This window comes from Macaca mulatta, chromosome 17, assembly GCF_049350105.2.
Source record: "Macaca mulatta isolate MMU2019108-1 chromosome 17, T2T-MMU8v2.0, whole genome shotgun sequence".
NCBI classification, from domain to species: domain Eukaryota; kingdom Metazoa; phylum Chordata; class Mammalia; order Primates; family Cercopithecidae; genus Macaca; species Macaca mulatta.
Genome location: NC_133422.1, coordinates 76057295 through 76078537, shown reverse-complemented (window position 1 = coordinate 76078537; position 21243 = coordinate 76057295). Strand labels below are relative to the sequence as shown.

The following is a 21243-nucleotide window of genomic DNA, read 5'->3' as shown; positions in this document are numbered from 1 at the left end:
ATCATTACCAATACCATGAAGAAAACTTCATAATCACCACATTGAAAGATCAGTTCATTTGCTGTGATGTGCACTCATATTTGTCTGACAAAGAAACACCCAAATACTGTGCTGTGAATGCTTGAGATTAATATTCAAAACTGCTACTGTGTGTGTGTGTATACATATATACACACACACGCATATGTATATTTACATATGTAATGCACACGTATATTCCATTCACTAGATTAAAAAAACTCTTCTACAAAATAATCTTTTTAAAATTAATTATATGACATTTGTTTTTTGGTTGTTGAGTACGTGGGAAAAGGGATGTTTTTCAACCATACCTGTTCTATGATTGTTCTTAGATGATTGTAAGTAAAATCATAAATGTTTTATTAATATTTTCATTCAAATAATGTATCTGTATATGACTGTATTACACCAAAATATAGTAAAGAAGTAACAATGAAGAAATACTGTAAACGTTTTCTAAATTCTTCATTCTCTGGAGCCATGTGGAAGAATAAAGTACCACTGGTGAAATTACAGCTGTCATTTTTGGTAGCTGGTCAGATTTTTCCATCCCAGTTTGATGGTTTCAGAACACGAGGTTTGCCACCAGACATGACGAAGCTGAAGTTCTAGTCTGTCACTGACTAGCTGGGTTGTTTAGAGAAGTCGCTTCTCTCTAACCATGTTTTGCGAACTATGTGAGGTGATAGAAGCTAGTCAAAATCACAGGTTGTTCTGAGCATTAAGTGAGATGATACATATTGTCTTTAGCATAGGTCTGAATCATATGAAGTATACAAAAATGTATATTAACTTTATATATCATTTTACGAAATTGAGATATATCTCTGTGCTTTGAGATTTTCTGTAAAATAATCCTATTGTCAGAGGATGAACGGTCTTTGTGGGCTCTGACTTCCAAGTGAGAGACTCAACTGATTTTCTGAACACCCCTAGATAACCAAGCTCAGATCTGACCTTAAAAAAAAAAAAAATCTTCTGGCTTGGTGTAGTGGCTCATGCCTGTAATCCCAGCACTTTGGGAGGCTGAGGCAGGTGTTCAAGGTCAGAAGTTCAAGGTGCCTTGAGGTCAGAAGTTCAAGGTCAGGCACCAGAGGCAGGTGCCTGAGGTCAGAAGTTCAAGACCAGCCTGGCCAACATGGTGAAACCCCATCTCTACTAAAAATACAAAAACTTAGCTGGGCATGGTGGTGGGCAACTGTAATCCAAGCTACTTGAGAGGCTGAGGCAACAGAATGGCTTAAACCTGAGGCGGAGGTTGCAGTGAGCTGAGACCACGCCTTTGCACTCCAGCCTGTGCAGCAAGAACAAAACTGTCTCAAAAAAGAAAAAAATCTTCTTAGGGATAACCACACTGCTCTCTAACTTCTTTTTTACCTATCATAACAAGGGAAAGAAATTGAAATTCCCACTTTAGAGATTCCTTTATATAATCCAAATAAAAATGTTTGAATTTGGGCAAAAACAAATATATTATAAGTAGTTTCAAATAGAAACAGTGCTGGATGTCAGGCTGCAGAACCTCTCTTGGCTGTTTCCCCTGATTATATATAGGAAAGGTCATTACTACCCAGTATTTTCAACAAAGCAAAGCAAGTGGCATTCATTTTGAGAAAGTTTTCTCCTTTTCAAAAACTCTCTCATACCATTCTTTTTTGTTTTGTGACACAATTTTGGTAAATTAGAGATTGCAGAAATTGAGTTTATAATAGATTAAGTAGTATAATAAATATTGTTAAGATACAAAAAGTGTTGGACCATATCCAGAAATGAAATCATCCAGTGGTTCAATGCCACTAGTACCCGTACATTACATTCTCAACCTTTCTCCTCCCCTCCTTTCCTCCCTCTCCTCCTACTCCTTCCCTTTCTTTATTCTTCTTTCCCTCTCTCCCTCACTCCCTTCCTCCCTCACTCCCACTTTTTATCCCTCTCTCTATCTCTCCTGGTTTCATCTTTCCCCTTCTTCTTTTATTTCCATTTTAGTTTACATGTTCCAGCCACACTTTTAGGAACAAAGTTCAGTATAAATAATAATTCTTATACCTTATAACAATCCTGTAAGATAAGGAACGTTACCATACCTATTTTACAGATAAAGAAATTGAGGCACAAAGAGGTTATATACTTTGCTTAAGGCCACATAAGTGGTGTCTAAATGTAGATGATCTGAATACAGAGGGTTTTTTTTTTAAAAAATGATATCTTTGAGTATATTTGTTGCACAGGATAAAATGGAAATCTCATATAGTTTTCTATAGCTATTCCAAGACTCACTGATGTTTCTAAGATCCCATGAGTTGAGCAATATTTACCTTTCTTTTCTGCACACAGATCCAAACATTTAGCAAGCATTGAAAAGGGGTGCTGTTTGATGTGTTTTATAGTGAGAAAATCTGAGATACAGGTGAGGGTTGAATTTTAGCTTCCATAGAAAAGTCAAATCTCTGTCATCATATGTGATTTGGTAGCCATCCTGCCATCCTTTATCCCTGAATTTCACTTCTGTTTGAGCCTATATTTATCCAAACATGAAAGTCAGCATTTGTACCTGATACTACAGAAAATCCAGTCACATCAAACATCTGGAATTGTTCATGGACAATTGAAACTCACAGGGAAATTCGTGAAGGGTAATGCCATTCATTGAACACTCTTTACCGTTTAACAAATCCCTGCTGTTCTCTCGACTCCTTATAGTCCCCTACCCATTGCCTCTATCTACAATTCATTTTCTCTCTGTTGTACATAGTTTTCTCCCACTTACTTCTTTAGCTTTAGTATCAGATAGTCTCCGCTCTTGAGGTCAGAGTTTCCACAGGAAATTTTATTTTCTACATACTTATATTCCTTTAAAATGAACAGTTTATCCATCTACACAGAGAATACGTTCTATCTTTATCTCATAAATTAGGATGTATATGAAGAAATGAATAGCTTGCATATTTGGGTATACAGTAGACCCTTGAACAATGTGGGGGTAAAGGTCACAGAACCACCATGCTATTGAAAATTTCCATATAATTTTCTGCTCCCCAAAACTTAACTACTAATAGCCTGCTGTTGACTAGAAGTCCTACTGAAAGCGTAGTCAATTAACACATATTTTGTATGTTATACATATTATATAATTATTCTTACAATACAGTAAACTAGAGAAAGTAAAATGTTATTAAGAAAAAGAGAAAACATATTTACTATTCATTTAGTAGAAGTGGCTCATCATAAAGGTCTTCATTCGCATTATCTTCATGTTGAGTAGGTTGAAGAGGAAGAAGAAAAGGAGAGGCTGGTCTTCTGTCTCACGGGTGTCAAAGGTGAAAGAGGTGGAAGCGGAGACAGGAGAGACTGACTGAAAAAAGTCTGTGTATAATTGGACCCATGCAGTTGAAACCCGTGTTGTTCAAGTGTCAACTGCATATGCGTCTGTGTGGCGAGGGCTGGAGGGGGAGAGCAAGCACACAGGATGATGCAAATACACAAAAAAAGAACGGTAAACTCCAGTAAAGACAGAGAGTGGCATAACTCTAATAATAGGTGCCCAATAATTTTAGTCCACATTTCCAAGAAAATGGAGTCCAAAGCAAGGTTTAAAGGTGCTCATAGTTAATTAAGAAAATAAAAAAACCACAGTAGCAAAGGTGAGAAAATGAAGTGAGGCAAGGAAGGTTGTGAAGCAATGCAACAGAATGCATTGTTGTGCTAGACACTGCATGTGGTGATTGACAATAACTCACTTACGAAACTGATTTGGACTAGACAACATGGAAATTAGGCTTTGCAGTGCTGCCTGCAAACATGTATCTGCCTGGGTATTTCCTGTCTCTTGCTCTCCATTGTCCTATATTTACCCCAGGTGGACTCAATGCCTCTGGAATGTCTAGCTGCTTTTGTGGCTGCTTATGCCAGATTCTTAACCCTGGAGAGGTCACTGGGGCAGGATAATTCATGCCCTGCAGTGTGATATTTCATTTAAGTCAGGAATATCTCCTGATTATGAGATTCAGGAATATGGCATTTATCTAGATCTGGCAGTCAAGGGACAGGCCTGCACTTTAAAGCTGTGACCTGGGAGGACATTGTTGTCTGAGGGGCTAACCATACACTAGGAATTTTCAGAACAAAAGACAGTATCATGTTCCTATGCGTACTCCATGTGCTAAAAGAAACACAATTAAGAAATGGAAATCACCCAGCTATGTGATAAGTCTCATTATAAACAGTTAACCATCCTCAGTTTTCTCCCTTGAAGGAGAGAAAAAAACAAGAGACAACACTGCCTTCCAGTGAGAAGGGCTCCAACAGTTATCTTCCTAAATATAGAACCAAACATTTTCAGAGGGCAAATTGCTTATTGTGTGGGGCTGTCCAGCTCAATTTTGGCATCCTTGGGCCTTGCTTGTTGATGCAAGTAGTACTCAAATACACTATTCCCATACCAATATTGTCTGGGTAACTTGGGAAACAAAACTCTTTTTCATCCTTTGTCTGGTCCCTAAAAATGTTAATTTACTTCAAGATTCTATCTCCAGCTTTGCTCTTATTCTCTCTACTGTATTAAATTGATGTCATTTATTCCCCTGGTTTCACTTTCCATCTATATAATAAGGACTCCTAGAAATAAATTTCCAGCTGAGCCTTCTCCATTGAGCTTTAAAAATGAATGCCTAACGTGGTTTGGACACCTGAACTTCGATGTTTCCATGGCACCTGAAACTCATTATTGCAAAAGGTGAATTCATATTTCTTCCTCCAAACTGGCTTGTATTCCTGTACTTTCCATCTCATTTGGTGAAATATAATTTACTCTCTTACCAACATTAGAATATTAAAAAATTCTTGACTTTTATTTTGATCTTTTCTTTACCTTCCACATCTAATCATTTGGTGAAAATCTTGGAAATCTTACTTTTGAATAAGCAAAGTCTTCTTCATACTAGCTATTAGTCACTATGTAAAGGTTTAAGTATAATAAAATTGATAAGTGTTCATTTATAACTAGATATTTATTATATAAAAGTATCGAGTTGTTGTTCTCTGATTTAATATTTTATCTGGAAAACTTGTTATTTTGTCTAGGTTTGCCTTGTTGGTTTCTAGGAGCACATAGATTATAGGGTAACACTTTACTACAACAATGAGGAAATACGACGTAAAACCAACATGAGAAGCATTTTCAGTTCCTTTATTGTCCTGGCATCTATATGTGGATTTGTGAGATGGGTTTGGAATGGAAAGCTTTAACATTCAGAATTTTTACCATATGTGCTTTGCTTATTTTGTTTTTAATGCACTTTTCCTGAGCAATGAAGCCATATGTATTTTAATTTATTTAAACAGACTATCCTTCTTGAATAGCTAGCCTATAATCACTATTTACTTAATATCGTGTGGTTACTAAAGCCAGGTTTTCAATTTGAATCTGAAAGTCCTTCATGCTGGACACAGTAAAAAGATTAGTTGTTAAATAGACAAAGAGACAGATTGGTTGATCTTATCCCGTTGGCTTGTTCCTCATCCCCACATCCAAGTTCTCACGCTATTAGGAAGGTGTGTTGCTGTTATTAATGTCTGGTATGGTCTCTCTTCATGTGAATTGGCAGCCTTTATAGTATATAGTGTTAAATCAGGCGAAAGCTTCAGTATTGCATTCCACAATGGAGTTACCTTTCAAGTATAGGAAAGGACATTAGTTGACCAGATTTTGCTAAGTAAATGAAGTTCCTGGGCAGGCAATAGCAGATATATTTATAGTTTTAGAGTTTAAAGAGAAATGTGGGTAGGCATAGCCTGTCTGAATGCCCTTTTGTGAGCACTAGTTAATATCAGAGTAAGTCAGAATAGTCTGTCGTTGGAAGAAAAGTGAGTGTTGCTATTCTAATTTATATCATAGGATTCAAAATTTAAGAAAAGTTGCCCCTTCATCAAAATGCTTTACTAGTACTGGAGTAATATAGGATTCAGCAACTGAGAGAACCACGACTGTGTATGCAAGGGGGTTTCTAAATCCCAGAGTTTACTGTTCACTTATCAGTATTCTTTTGGAATGCTTTTTGATTAAAACAACAGAATTAAAAATTGTAAGAATTTAGGTTATGACGGAATTACTTTGGATATTAATTTTTTTGAAAATACTGATTTGGTTTTTTATTTCATTTTTTTTTAGGTGTGGAATTTGTATCCAGGAAAATGTAACATCTGGTGATAATTACATTTTTATAATAAAACAAGATAATCTAACTAGATACATTTTAGTTCATTAGAAGAGAAACAACATTAGAAGAGTACACTTTTTGGAGTTAAATTTGACTTGTACTTCTTCGATACTTACTTACAGATCTTCAGGGATTATAGCTATAGTTTGTTTCCAAGGATTGGTTTATCCAGAATGAAAGATCACATACTTATTTTCTCAGATCTCAGTTTCTCAAGAAGATGAATGAGAGTGTTGTCTTGCTGGAACACCTTCAAGCTGTCTGAGCATGTAGTGGTATTGGTAGGAGCATTTGGTGTTCTCAAGGATATTGAAAGCGTTATAATGCTCACATGACAATTGGAAGAAGTTTATGGGTCCCTTTGTGTAAGAATATTTCAACATTGAAGTATGTACAGCTGAGGCTTAATTATTTGCCTGGGAATTATGATGAGTCCAGCTCCACAGAGGTCTGATACGATTTGTGTTTCATAATCTTCGATGGGGGAATACAGAGAGTTCTCGGAGTATTTTAGATTTCTGCAAATTATACTTTCATTTCTTAGACAAAGAAGAAATATTCATATGTTCTTGAATATGATTATTGGTTCACAGCCTTTATAGTTTTCATATTCTATAAATATTTGTCACCTTATTTGATTTTTAAACTGGAATAACTTTAATTAGACAAAATATGGACAGTTTATAATGATGTAGTTTTTTTTAAAACCCAAAGCCATTTTAATATATCATTGTTAAATTTCATATCCAATCATGAATAAAAGTATTTAAAGAAAACATTTTAAATGCATTTTTTCAGTAAAAGGCATATTAATATAGTTATTTCTAAAAATATTATAATATAATTTATATATTTAATATATTGATTTTCAGACACAGAATCAACATCATTAATTTTCTAAATATTTGACACTTGCAATAAGATGTCACTCTTAAGGAAACATTTGGATATTGCAGCTGCTTTAAAAAAATACCCAGGAAATTCAGAGCTCACTATGAAGGTTTCTAAAAACACTTTTAAAGTCAGTCAGATTAATAGTGATTATAGAAAAGAGTTACCAAAGATTTTAACATTATTCAATATAAGGATTATTTCTGTTAAAAATAGCGTTATGTTATTTGTTGATTTTTAAACTTAGTAACACTTATTTCTGAAGTCAAATTTATCTTTAAAAATTGAAAGTACCTTTTATGACAAGTTTGTTTGGGTTCTAAAATAAACGCAGTTCAAGACAAATCAATCTTTCTCCGGTTTAATTGAATAATTGACAAACAGGAATTACATATATTAAAGGTGTAAACTTAATACTTTGATATATGCATACATTGAAAAATTATCACCACACTCAAGCTAATTAACTTATCCATCACCTTACATAGTTACTTTTTTGTGTGGTGACAGTACTTAAGATCCACTCTCTTCAAAAACCACAAATATACAATACAATTTTGCTAACTATTTTTGCCACACTGTACATTAAAACTCAATAACTCATTCATCTTACATAACTGAAACATTGTGCCATTTTATTAACATTTCTTCATTTCCTCCTCCCTCTCTACCCCCACCCGTGACAACCACCATTCTACTCTCTACTTCTAGTTTTACTATTTTGTATTCCACATAGTAATGATATCAAGCAGTATTTATCTTTGTGTATCTGGCTAATTTCACTTAGCATGATATCCTCTAGGTTCATTCATTTTGTTGCAAATTACAGGATTTCCTTCTTTTTAAAGCCTAAATAGCATTCCATTATATATAAAAATATATATTATATATTTATATAATATAAGCTATATACATTATGTATACATATTTATATATTATGTACATATATTTACATGTTACTACATTATATATAACTGTATAATGCATATAATATAAAATTTTCTTCATTCATTCATTCATTCATTAGTATTTAGGTTATTTCCATGTCTTTTCTAGTTTAAATGATGATGCAATTAAAATGAGACAGCAGATATTACTTCAAGATCTAGATGTGATTTTCTTTGGATATGTAGAAGTGGGATTGCTGGATGATGTGGTAGTTTGATGTTTTAATAGTTGAGGAATCCCTATACTGTTTTTCATAGTGGCTGCACCAATATACATTCCTACCAACAGCGCACAGGAGTTCCCTTTTCTCCACATCCTCGCCACCACTTATTATCTGTATTTATCTTTGTTACAATAGCTATTTTAGCGTGAGAGGTGATATCTTATTGTGATTTTGATTTGCATTTCCATGATGATTGGTGATGTTGAGCATCTTGTCATATACTTTTGAGCCATTTGTATGTCTTCTTTTGGAAAATGTCTATTCAGGTTCTTTGCCCAGTTCTCAGTTGGGTCATTGATTCTGTTGTTGTTGCTCTTGTTTTTTGTTTGTTTGTTTGTTTCATTTATTTATGTTTTGCTATTGAGTTGTATGAGTTCCTTTTGTATCTTGAATATTAACCCCTTATCAGATATTTCGTTTGCAAATATTTTCTCTAATTCTATAGGCTTCATTTTTACGTGTTGATTGTTTCTTTTGCTGTGTTAAAGACTTTTTAGTTTGATGCAATCCACTTGTCTATTTTTGCTTTTGCTGCCTGTACTTCTGGTGTTATGACCAAAAATCTGTTGCCAAGACCAATGTCAATAAGATTATTGTCTACGTTTTTTCCAGCAATTTTACATTTTCATGTGTTATGTTTAAGCCTTAATAAATTTTAAATTGGCTTTTGAATATGATGCAAGATAAGGTTTCACTTTTACTCTTTCACATTTAGATATTCAGTTTTTCCAACACCACTTATTAAAGAGACTATCCTTTTCCTTATGGATAAGGGTGTCTTGGCACCCTTATCCAAGATCAGTTGACAGTAAACATATGGATGTATTTCTGGGCTCTCTGTTCTGCTCCTTTGGTCTACAAGTGTCTTTTGTGACTGACAATACTGTTTTGATTACTATAGCTTTCTAATATATTTTGAAATCAGAATATGTCATGTATCCAGCTTTATTTTTCTTGCTCAGGATTGCTTTTGAATTCTTGGTATTTTGTTCTTTTACATGAATTTTAGAGTTGTTTTTCTATTTCTGTTAAGAATGCCATTGGGATTTTGACAGGGATTGCGTTGAAACTAGATCAATGGGTAGTACGGACATTTTAACAATGTTAACTCTTTTTTTAGGGCCACTAACTTTAATAACAATACATATACCATGTTATCACCATGAAATGTAAATATGTAAATTCAGGTTAGACAAGAGCTTTTCACAAGTGCAATAAAGCATTCTATATTATATCAAAGTTAGCATATAATGTGTGATCAAATCAACTTGCTCACAAATCATTAAGCAATTCCATTATGGGTAATTCATTTAATGTTTACAACTAAACATTAAACATTCTTATGGAGAAAATAAACAGTGCACACATTTTAAAAGTGTTCTTCATGTACCTTTGCATGAACACTTAAAATGCATATTTCTATTTCAATATGACATTTAAAAATTATTCTAACAGAAGCAAACATGTAATTCTGCAATTACAAAAGAACAAAAATAGAACCCATAATTAAATTATTCTTATGTTTGCAATTGTGATTCTTCAATAAATACTGCTACTGTGCAGCTCTCCTGTAAACTTTCTAGATTTGCTTTAAACACACACACACACATATATATACTTGCAACTGTGGGAGGCTTTACAAGTTATATTCCATGCACTTTTTTGACAGAGTTTTAAAAGAGCCAGCCAGTCCACAACACAGACAGAAGAAAAGGTAGATTAACTGAGGCAAATAGGACTCTTACATAACATCCAAAACAAGATTCTTCAGCAAACTGGGGTTTAGGGTTGGTCTGCTATGTTTTTTAGAATGAATTTCATCTTAACAGTTTAAGGAGATGGACACTTTAACACCATCAATTGCATTTAGGTGATGGGTTTCTTTTGTGTTAACTTGACTCCCCTGAATGACCTCGCGAGTAAACTAGTCACTAGTAATTTGGTCACCAGGCAAGTTTAGCCTGCAAGAAAGGAATTCAGTATTCAAAATACCATGTTATAATCTGAACACACTCAAATAGTTTATTTTCAACATTAACATGTAACTTCAACAATGAGATAGATGTCTAACTACAGCAAGCTCCTCCAACAAGATCAAGACAGCATCTCTTCGTCTAAGGCTTATGTTTCTCCCAGAATTCCTGATATGTGGAATAGCTCATACCAACAGTCATTGCTCCCACAACAAAGCCTTGAGCTGCCACCCACATGTGGATCAGATGAAGGGATACTTTAGTCCTGCTTTTCAGTTTGTATAACACATGTGCAACAATTGCTGGGAAATCAGCTATTCCAATGGGGACAAATGGTGCCTCATTAGCTTTTCTAACTTTTCGGTCCCTGATCTTCATCATATGAAGAAAGGGAAACATCTGTGTCTGTTGGCATAGTAATTGCTTGAAGAATCTCCCTAAAGTGAGAAAACAACAATATTAACTCTTCTAATTCATGAACACTCCATGTCTTTCCTTTTATCTGTGTCTCTTTTAATTTCTTCCATTAGTGTTTTACAGTTTTCAGTGTAACAGTCCTTCACCTTTTGGATAAGTTTATTCCTAAGTATTTTTGTTGTTGTTAATATTGCAAATGGGACTGTTTTTTGAATTTCTTTTCTGAAAGGTCTGTTGTCAGTGTACATAAATTTCACTAAATTGATGTGTTGATTTTGATCATGTAAGTTTACAGAATTTGATTTTTATTTCTAACAGTTTTTTTTGTTGTTGTTGTTGAGTTCCTAGGGTTCTCTACATAGATGATCGTGTCATCTCCAAAAAGAGAGAATTTTACTCTCCTTTCCAATTTGAACGTCTTTTTTTTTTTTCTTCCTTATCTAACTCCCCTGGTTAGGACTTTCAGTACTATGGTGACTAGAAACGGCAAGAGAGAGGCATCTTTGCCTTGTATCAGATCTTAGAGAATAAGTTTTCAGCCTTTCCTCTTTGATTATGACTTTAGCTGTAGGTTTTTCATACATAACCTCAATTATGCTGAGATAAATGCTTTCTATATGTATTTTGTGAAAATTGTGTTAATGTTTCCTTTTTTTAAAGAGGCATAGGTCTGAGAGGAATTTGTATGTGTGTAAAAACACTTTTATTAAGATTTTTTCAGAAACTAAAATGAAATTCATTTAATATGCATACACTTCAGTAAAATACATATCAATATATAAATTACATATTATTCATAATACATATTATTATATTAGTATTAAGGAATATCTATCTATCCATCTATTCCCCATTCTTCTATCCATCTATAAATGTGAGGAAAGATTATCTTGCACTTAACTGTAAGAAGTTAAATGAGGCCGGGCCCGGTGGCTCACGCCTGTAATCCCAGCACTGTGGGAGGCTGAGGCGGGCGGATCACGAGGTCAGGAATTCAAGACCAGCCTGGCCGAGATGGTGAAACCCCATCTCTACTAAAAATACAAAAATTAGCTGGGTTTGGTGGCTAGCACCTGTAATCCCAGCTACTCAGGAGGCTGAGGCAGGAGAATCTCTTTGAACCCAGGAGGTGGAGGTTGCACTGAGCCGAGATCAGGCCATGGCACTCCAGCCTGGGTGAGAAAGCAAAACTCTTGTCTCAAAAAAAAAAATAAACAAATAAAATAGGGAGGTTGAGGCAGGAGAATCGTTTGAACCCTAGAGGCAGAGATTGCGTGAGCCGAGATTGCGCCACTGTACTCCAACCTGGGTAACAGGGCGAGACTCCGTAACAAAAAAAAAAAAAAAGTTAAATGAAATTAGACTCTCTAGAGTCAAAACCCACAAATAACTTCTCATATCATCCAGAGTGAAATCCAAAATGTGCCACACATGATTTGCCTTCCTCCTACTTCGCTGTCTTCACCTTCTTTTATTTTTAGTGCTTTTACCGCTTTTGCTCTTCCAACCTGACAATTTGCTGATTCTCGAATTCAGTTGCAGAGTTCTTGCCAATGGGCCTTTACAGTTGTTATTTTTGTCGGGAATGCTTTTCTCCAGTATATCTGCAAGGCTCATTTTCTCACCTTCTTTAGGCTCTAAAATCCCATTCTCACTCAAGCCTTTTTTTATAATCCTATTTCAGATTGCGGTCTCCACCTCAGCATTCCCTATTCTCCTTTGTCTAAGCAGTGATCACCACCAAGGATGCTGTATATTTTATGTCTAATGTGTTATAATGTTCACCTGTTGTCTGTCTTCTTCCAGTAGAATGCTCATTTTAGAAAGGCCACAATTTTGTCTGTTTTTTCCACTACTGTGTCTCCTGACATAAATTAGTTATTCAAAGAATACTTCTTGAATTGATGAATAAGTGAATAAAAACACAAGGTTGAGTGATAGGCAGGATTTAATTGTTAATTGTCTTAATAGGTCTGTCATACAGCATAACTAAGAAGAGCATATGAGTCATGAGCTTTATTTTTAGTAATTGTTAATTATTTGGTCAATATTAGTCATATAAAATTGGATTAAATTAATTGGATTACAGTTTTTAGATAGTATGCCAATTGATTTATGGAATTAATTACACATGAATGATGATAATTTAAGATTTTATTGATCAGATTTCAATTTTTGTTTCTATTATATTTCCATTTGCTTTTTAAATGTTAGCAGATAAAAAATATGGGAGAACTGGGTTGGTGGACAGGTAGTTAGCTATCACTAGAATGCCATGAGCAATTGAAGTACAATAAATATCTGATCTTTTTCCCTTGGTTCAGGGTGTGTGTGTGTGTGTGTGTGTGTGAACTTGAATGGGCGAATAGGTTACGTTTCCTTTAAAAACACATTTGATCATTAAAACCTAGAAAAGCTTAATCATAACTAAAGAGAAAAGCTTCACCCTAGGTTGTATAAATAGTACAAATACATGAAATTTCCAAAGGACTTAATGAGAACAAGTTCTTTGGATTCAAATTAATTTAATTAAATAATTATCAAAAGCAGGTATGCAATGGTATTATAATATAATTTCTAAAAGTTTAATTTTAAATCACTTTTCTGAAATTTAACTTTTTAATGTTTAAAATATCAGTAAGGAAGACGACTGCTTCCTATCATAGATTTTAGTTCAATGGCTGATAAAGGTCCTCCAGAGTTTGTGGCTAAATGAAAGGAGCCAGCCTATGAGCTAGATATGCCATGATATAGAAAATTTTATTTATTTCAAATTTATAGTATTTTTAATTTATTTCATCTTTTTAAAAATTGATTTACCCAAATGTTGTCATTTTTAAAGAAAATAAAAGTCCCTTTATAGTATCTATTATTCAGAATTTCAGAGCCATTCTAGCTATTATTTTAGTTTACAGACTTCTTTTCTAATGGCCTAGAAATTTTCTGTACTAGGACTTATTTAAGGGCATTTGATGTCCCCAGTGACCCGATAGAAACTTGACTAGAACTTGACTTAGGTTACTTCTAGCATGCAGAAACTCCAACCCTTGAGTTTTCGTCTCCCTAAATAGCTTTGGCTCATTTCTGGTATCACTCATGAGAGACCTGAGAGCTCATCCTTCCATAACAATCTACCTTGAGTTCATCACCTGACAGTTGCCTTACTGTTATGCTTGATTTCCAAACTCAATTTACTTCTGGACTTCTGGTTTGTTGACCTTCTGCACTTATTCGCAATAAACAACTTCTTGTCAGTACACTTCTACAACTCGAGCCTGTATCGTTGCTGCTCCTAGCTACCAACCTAACCTGAAAAGTCAGAACAAAAAACACAGAAAACCAGAATGAACTGTCACGTGAGGGATGACAGTCCGGCTGTCCATCAAATGACACTCTAGGATAAAGCCGGTGTATATGTCTGAGATCACAAGGAGGGAATTTGTGAAATGGACATCCTTTTTATTTCCAGGTGCACAGCGATATCAGGTATCTCAGATAACAGTGTGCAACTTCTGACATCTCTTACCTATTGAATTCCTTTTTTTTTCACATTTTTATCAAGCTTTCTTTAAACATGGTTGACAATACAGTTGTAATTTAGTTGTTAAACATATTATTTTTTAAAAGTGAGGTGTGTACTCTAATCATCATATTCTGATGTTCCTTGACTTGATAAATATTTGCTGTATGAATCACTTTTGTGATTAATTGACTAAATTAATCTGGGTTTACATTACCTGAAATTTGTTACTTTAAAAAATCATATCTGTTCAAAGTTGCCAGATGAATCATCTTCATAGAAACAACTGATCAACTCATTTTAAAAGCCACATTTTCAAATATTCATAAGCCACAACAAATCTCATTGTTCATGCCAAGTGTCAAGTATTTTATTTAGTCTGACCCACTCACTGAAATCATGTATCAAAATGGATTGTAAGTATTTTCAAGATTCATCCTTGAAAATGTCATATTTTAAAATGATTAAGTTTCCTGAAGCTTTATGGAAAAATTTGAGTCTAATTCAGAGAATTTTAGGATATCCATATAAGCACATAGAATACGTTTGATAAACCACTATATTCACAAGGAAAGATATACCTCCCATAAGGCTTTAATAAAAGAGATAAAGTGTAGCATTTTGGTGTAGTTTTATTTAAAATATGGCATATGAATCATGTATATTATAAATATAGCTTGCAGAAAAAGCTATGGTATACTTACACTAGTAATCAATGTGGTTGAATTGATTTTAATAGTCTCTGCACATTCAGTTAGACATGAAACATGCAAGTTTAAATTAATAAGTTCAGAAAAAAATTTGTCTCATATATGCTTCTTTTCTTTAGATATTACTCTATTTCAGAAAGATGAGTACTTTATTTCACTCAGTAGAGAGGTTAATTAAGTAAATTTAATGAATAATAAATGAACTGCTTTCATTTAGAAGTCTGATTTTATATGTTTAGAAACTTAAAGAAATATTTTAATATTATATTTTATTTGTTCTTTCTGTGCCCAGATGAATACCTTTGCTGTGCATGTACCATAAAAAGCATGATAAGGCAGAATTCTCTGTCCACAAGGCAGACATTATTTAACTAGAATAGCAGCATAAACAATGGGGATGGAGGAGAAGCTGGTTTAGTGGCTGAGAAATCTGGTAGTACTATTGGTAATGTCCTGGATTAAAATTGTGAAGATATGTCTCATTCTGAGGAAATGGTCACTTTTAAAACTTGGTAATTGTTTTAAATCTACATGGAAAATCCAGTTGTAAGATAGAATATTCTAACCACCAGATAGAAAGTTATGTAGATAGGGCATCCTTGCCCATTATCACAGAAAATCATATATAGAATGTGTAGCAATTGCTCATCATCAAACAAATTATGAAAATACTAATTTTTAAAATTGATCTTTCAAAAAGAAACAGTCATTTTAGATGTCTTTCGTTAACAGGGTTTAAACATTTGTAATAATTTTGTGGTATTTTTTCTTAGTAATACATTAATGTTGCATTTGTTTTCAGAAAGTACAAAGAATTTATTTTTTATTAAAAATTTTAAACAGACAATTTTATTATCATGAAACTGCAAACAAAAAGGCAACATTTTACTAAGATGACTGAATAATATATCACATTAGATATGAAAAAGTTGTTATGATATAAGTAAATTAAATAGGACACAATACAGCTGTAATTTATACTCACTTTAATTTAGAATTCTCATGGTTCCCAGGAAGCAAACTGAGTGATCCATAATTGCATCTTAAATTAAACTTTTTGCAGTGATTAACCTCTCTAGCACTGCTTCTTTCATGAATATACAATTTTTATATTATCAAAAGTGTTTTCTTTCAGAAATGTTAAAGACTAGTTATTATTTCTCTGTTTTATAGAAGTGTTTAAAAACAATTTGTGAATGCACTTAGAAAAAGGCTAATAGATATTTTCTTCAAGTTGTACCCAAATGAGCAGAGCTTACTACAGAAGTAGATGCTTTAGCTACAGAGTAGGGAACCTGTGGTTTAAATCTAAAGGATTATAATGTGGCACATTTATTTGAAGAAATCTTCTTTGATCCTCTAACACAGAAAGACAATGTGAGAATTAAAGAGCAAAGAACAAAAGCTGAACTGTGAATTTGATGACTCCGCATGTTTGCATCCAAAAAGCTATGAAAAGCATTGATTGGAAATTAACTTTAGACCACATTTGCTTCTTAGAAAAATAAAAGTTTTAATGTTAAGTTGTAGACCATTGACATGTGAATAAATTATAAAGAGATAAAAGGATGATGATTTGCTTCATTGCTGTAATTATAAATAATCAAGGTTTTGCTTTAAGAAAATGATATCAAGTTCTGCAATGTTAGCGTTTCTATGAATCTTTTTTTTTCTTTCTTACTTTCAATGAGTCTCATCATATTAAGTAGAACTTTTGCTATAGATGAAAAATGAAGCCAGTGTTGACACAGTTGGGAGTAAAAATTATCTCCTTAAATATCCTCTTTCCAGCAGTCAAGATATCCAGTTTTCTCACAATTCTGTAGATGGCTGAAAATTAAATTTTTATGAATACCAATTGCAAACTGCATAAGAACAAATGAAATTAATGCAATGGTTTAAAATTATAGATATACGATAAGACATTTTTGAAGTGTGTTCGCATGGTTCAAAATTAAATTTAAAAAGAGGAAAAATAGGCAAAAGCAGTGGTATTTAAGGGGGAAAGAGATATAAAAATCAATGAGGAACAGCCAAACATGAGGTGTGGGAGGAGCTACATAAGTCGGATCTAACTTTCCAAATAAGTAATGTCTTCCTTTTCATAGTATTGAATGCAAATAAAGCATTGAATCAGGAGATATCAGTACTGTCCACTTACATCTAGAAATTCATATCTGTGGAGCTCTATTTTTCAAAAATCATTGAACTGTTGCAGATCAGAAAATGTTGGTTTGTGTCTTTAAACAATTGGATATACAGTTACCTAAATTATAAATGCAAATGAAAAGTTCTTAGGGAAATTAAAAGTGCTACTCCAGTGAACACAAGAATTATAAGAAAATAAGATGGCCTTATTGCTGATATAGAGAAAGGTTTGAGTTGTCTGGATAGATCAAACCAGCCACAGTATTTCCTTAAGCCAAAGCCTCATCCAGAGAAACATCTTATGTCTCTGCAATTCTATGAAGGCTGAAAGAAGTGAGCTGCAGAAGAAAAGTTTGAAGCTAGCAGAGGTTAGTTCATGAAGTTTAAGGAAGGAGCCATCTTCATAACATAAAAGTGCAAGGTCAAGCAACAGTGCTGATATAGAAGGTACAGCAAATTACTTAGATCCAGCTAACATAATTGATGAAAGCGGCTACACTAAACGACAAATTTTCAAGGTAGACAAATAGTCTTGTATTGAAAGAAGATGCCACATAGGACTTTCACGAGTGTATATACAAAAGGTAGCATGCTGTAGATACTATTTTACACATTTCTTTTTTCTATTTAACCATATATCCTGAGAATCCCTCCATATCAATTCATAGACATCATTGTGATCATTTTTCATCTTTGTTATTAATGTATAGTGGTATGTATCCCAATCAAAAAATTTGGCTATATAATTCTGTAATTTCGTGAGGTTACCACTGGTTTGTATTAGTTGATCTTCTTTTTTTTTAATTTTCATTTTTAGCTTTTTGGGCAGGGGCCATGCTAATCTTCTCTGCATCCTTCCAATTTTAGTATATGTGCTACAGAGGCAAGCACATTGATCTTATTGAAACAAATCTTCTATTAATGCTGTGGAAACAAAAAGTATAGATCAGTACATTTTGATTGTTATCAGAAACTCAATGTTATGTTTATATTTGAGAGCTGGACCTATCAATTTATGAGATGTGTGCTAAACTGGACTCAATATTAATGCCTTTCTAAGGTTTTCTCTTAAAACTTTTAACACTTTTTGTTGTATCTGCTAGAGTTCTATTTAATCTATAGTGTGTTTTCATCATAATCACTATGGTTCACACTCTAAAAAAATACAAGATCTTCTTTGACTAAGTTAATATTTTTGTTCTAACTTTAACATTATCTAGCATTTATTATCTAAGTATACTTTTGCTTTGCAATTATTGGACACATTTTTTTCTCCACATTATTGCCTTAAACTTTCAAAGCAGATATGTTCTACATTTATTTTCTGTAAATAGCGTACACGTAGATATTAATTTTTGACCCAGGGTAATGATTTTCTCAGTGTAGTAGTATCAAAATAATCTACTTGGTCTTAGTTCTGTTGTTTTATGCTTTTCATTTGCTGTTGTTCCTTTTTGTTGCTGATTGTTTTTCTCTAAGTTTCTCATAAGCATATGTTTTTATATTACTGTATTTGTTGCAAATGTACAGTTTCATACTATTTTAAAAATGTATTAACTTAAAATCTAAGTTCAAAAATGTCCATATTTCTTAAATAACCCAGTTAAGGAAATAAAGTATATACTGACACATACCAAGGTAGATTAACAAAATTCAATTTTATTATTTCTGTGTACTGATTTTCTAAGTATTGTCTACATTATGTCAGCATATCACAATTAAGGAACGTTACACTAGTATTGCTATTACTATTACTCTTTTATAGCTTTTGTTTTAGTTATATTTATATTTGACTTATTTCATAACTATTTTTATAATTGTCTACATGTGATTTTACATGAACTGATTTCATAATTCATTGAAAAAATGTATTCTATGACTATCACTTTCTAAAGTTCTTATTGTGATCCAGCTCTTATATTGTAATGTAAATGTAAAACTTTTACATTACATTAAATGTAAATGTCTTTACAATGTAAAACTGCCTTTTACATTGGGGCATATGCCTGCAGCCACTCCTGTAGACACACACTTAATATTTCGTTTGTTTGGCTTCTTCCCATATTAGTTAGTTTTCTTGCATAGAAGTGCTTGGTTACCAATCCAATCCTTCAAGAAACATAGTGATTTACCATTTTATCTTCCAAAGTTTAATATTATCAATAAAAATTCGGAGGCCTCCATGGTTTTTCATTCTATGTAGAAGGAGTTTTTATTTTTCTGCCTTTTTTTCTTTACTTCTTGAAATTCAAAAAAGTTAACCACACTATACCTCTTCCTTATATTGCCTGATCCGTACCAAACCTTTGAAAGTCACAGACTGTTTCAAGATAGTTTTGTCATATTTTAAATGTGATTATTGCCTCTGTTACTACTTCTGATTCACATGATGTAGGCCATTTCTCATAATGTCTACTTGAGGATGTATGACTTTATATATTATTTTTCATCTGTTTTGTTCTTTATCATTATACTATTATCGAGCAAATTGAAATGTGTTGTCCCACATTTATCATCTGATACTTTACATAATTGATTCTGAACCTTAATATTTCTAATAAAATTCTGATATTTGTATTTCTTTAAAATTTTCATGGATCTCAATAAACTCTTTTTATACTACCCACGTACTTTTAGAATCCAAATTTACGTAAAATTTTAAAGTATACATAGATGCTTGCTAAAGTTTATACACCACATTCCTGTGATCTTTGTTTCAAAAGTGCATTGTACTTCATACCTCGAGTTCTATATTCTTCTTTGTTTATGTTGCTAAATTTTCATATCTCTTTTCTTTCTCCTTTCATGTACGTATTTGTTTAAAGACCAGTGACAGGTTTAGTATTGGCATTTGCCATAACCTAGGTAGATCCTTCTTCCTTAGCCCTTCTTTCCCAATATGAAATAGGCTGTTAGGATCCTCTGCTCACACATTACACAGAAGAGTTGATTGAAGAAAATACATGTTATTACTTCAGAGGTTTGAGAATCTAACTGATAATAGGAGTTTCTAAGATCTAATGGAAACCCCAGCATGAAAAATACTTTCAATGGTTATTTGTCTATGCCTGAATAATCCTTGACTCACTCTCTATTTTTCTGAATTGGGATTTCTGTTTCTTTTGTTACATATCTGATGTGTCAGTGATTGGGTTCAAGGTCTTTTAGATATCTTCTACACAGTTAATAAAAATATTGAAAGAGTCACTTTTTTATTGAGTCTGAAATTGGTATATGTAGTCTAAAAATTGTAGCCTGACCTGTCCCTTCTGAACTCAGATAACAGATTGGGACTGAAGTCTTGCCAGATAATCAGAAGGCACCGTGCTGATCTAAAGTACCTAACAGTGCTAAGGACACAACAATCAGTCAATAATTTGGGGTAAATTGAATAATTTATTGTGCTACAAGCACAGTAAATTTGCAACTAAAGCAGTAGGCAATCTCTTAATTTGCCTTCTGTTTAGTTTCAGCTTCTATAGACATAACAGTTCTTCCAACTCTTTACCTAGTTTCTAAGAATATTTGTTTATCGACAGTTTAAGCTCTGTTCACTTACTCCATTTTCATTAAAAATGTAGAAAATTTTATTACATTCTTATTATAGAATATATGTCTGATAGGATCATCTTGATTTGGCAGTTTAATGAAAAATGAGTTGGTAAGTTTTCTATTGTTTTCATATAAACGGATATTGGCTGGTATTAAGTAGATGAAATGTTTTTATTGAAACAAACATTCATGTTTGTTACTGCATGTAAGTTTGCAAACCTTACTGTAAAACTTAATGTTTATTTTAAAACACATGTATACACCCTTATAGTGACCACATTGGTCAAGATATAGAATGATATGGAACATCTACGAAACTTCTTTCATGCCAACTCCATTCCAGAGTTAACCATAATTCAGTTTTCTAACATAATAAGTAAAATTTGCGGTCAGGCGCGGTGGCTCAAGCCTGTAATCCCAGTACTTTGGGAGGCCAAGACGGGCGGGTCACGAGGTCAGGAGATCGAGACCGTCCTGGCTAACCCGGTGAAACCCCCGTCTCTACAAAAAAATACAAAAAACTAGCCGGGCGAGGTGGCGGGCGCCTGTAGTCCCAGCTACTCGTGAAGCTGAGGCAGGAAAATGGTGTAAACCCGGGAGGCAGAGCTTGCAGTGAGCTGAGATC

The 21243-nt window shown here is 33.4% G+C and overlaps 1 non-coding gene and 1 pseudogene across 1 annotated transcript; both read right to left on the bottom strand.

Moving 5' to 3' along the window:
- Positions 1 to 10412: 10412 nt before the first annotated feature.
- LOC100428789 (HIG1 domain family member 1A, mitochondrial pseudogene) lies at positions 10413 to 10701 on the bottom strand (annotated as a pseudogene).
- Positions 10702 to 17848: 7147 nt separating this feature from the next.
- Positions 17849 to 17957, bottom strand: LOC114673666 (U6 spliceosomal RNA). The gene has a single exon (XR_003724429.2). It is a non-coding gene; the product is annotated as a U6 spliceosomal RNA (small nuclear RNA).
- Between the last annotated feature and the right edge of the window lie 3286 nt (positions 17958 to 21243).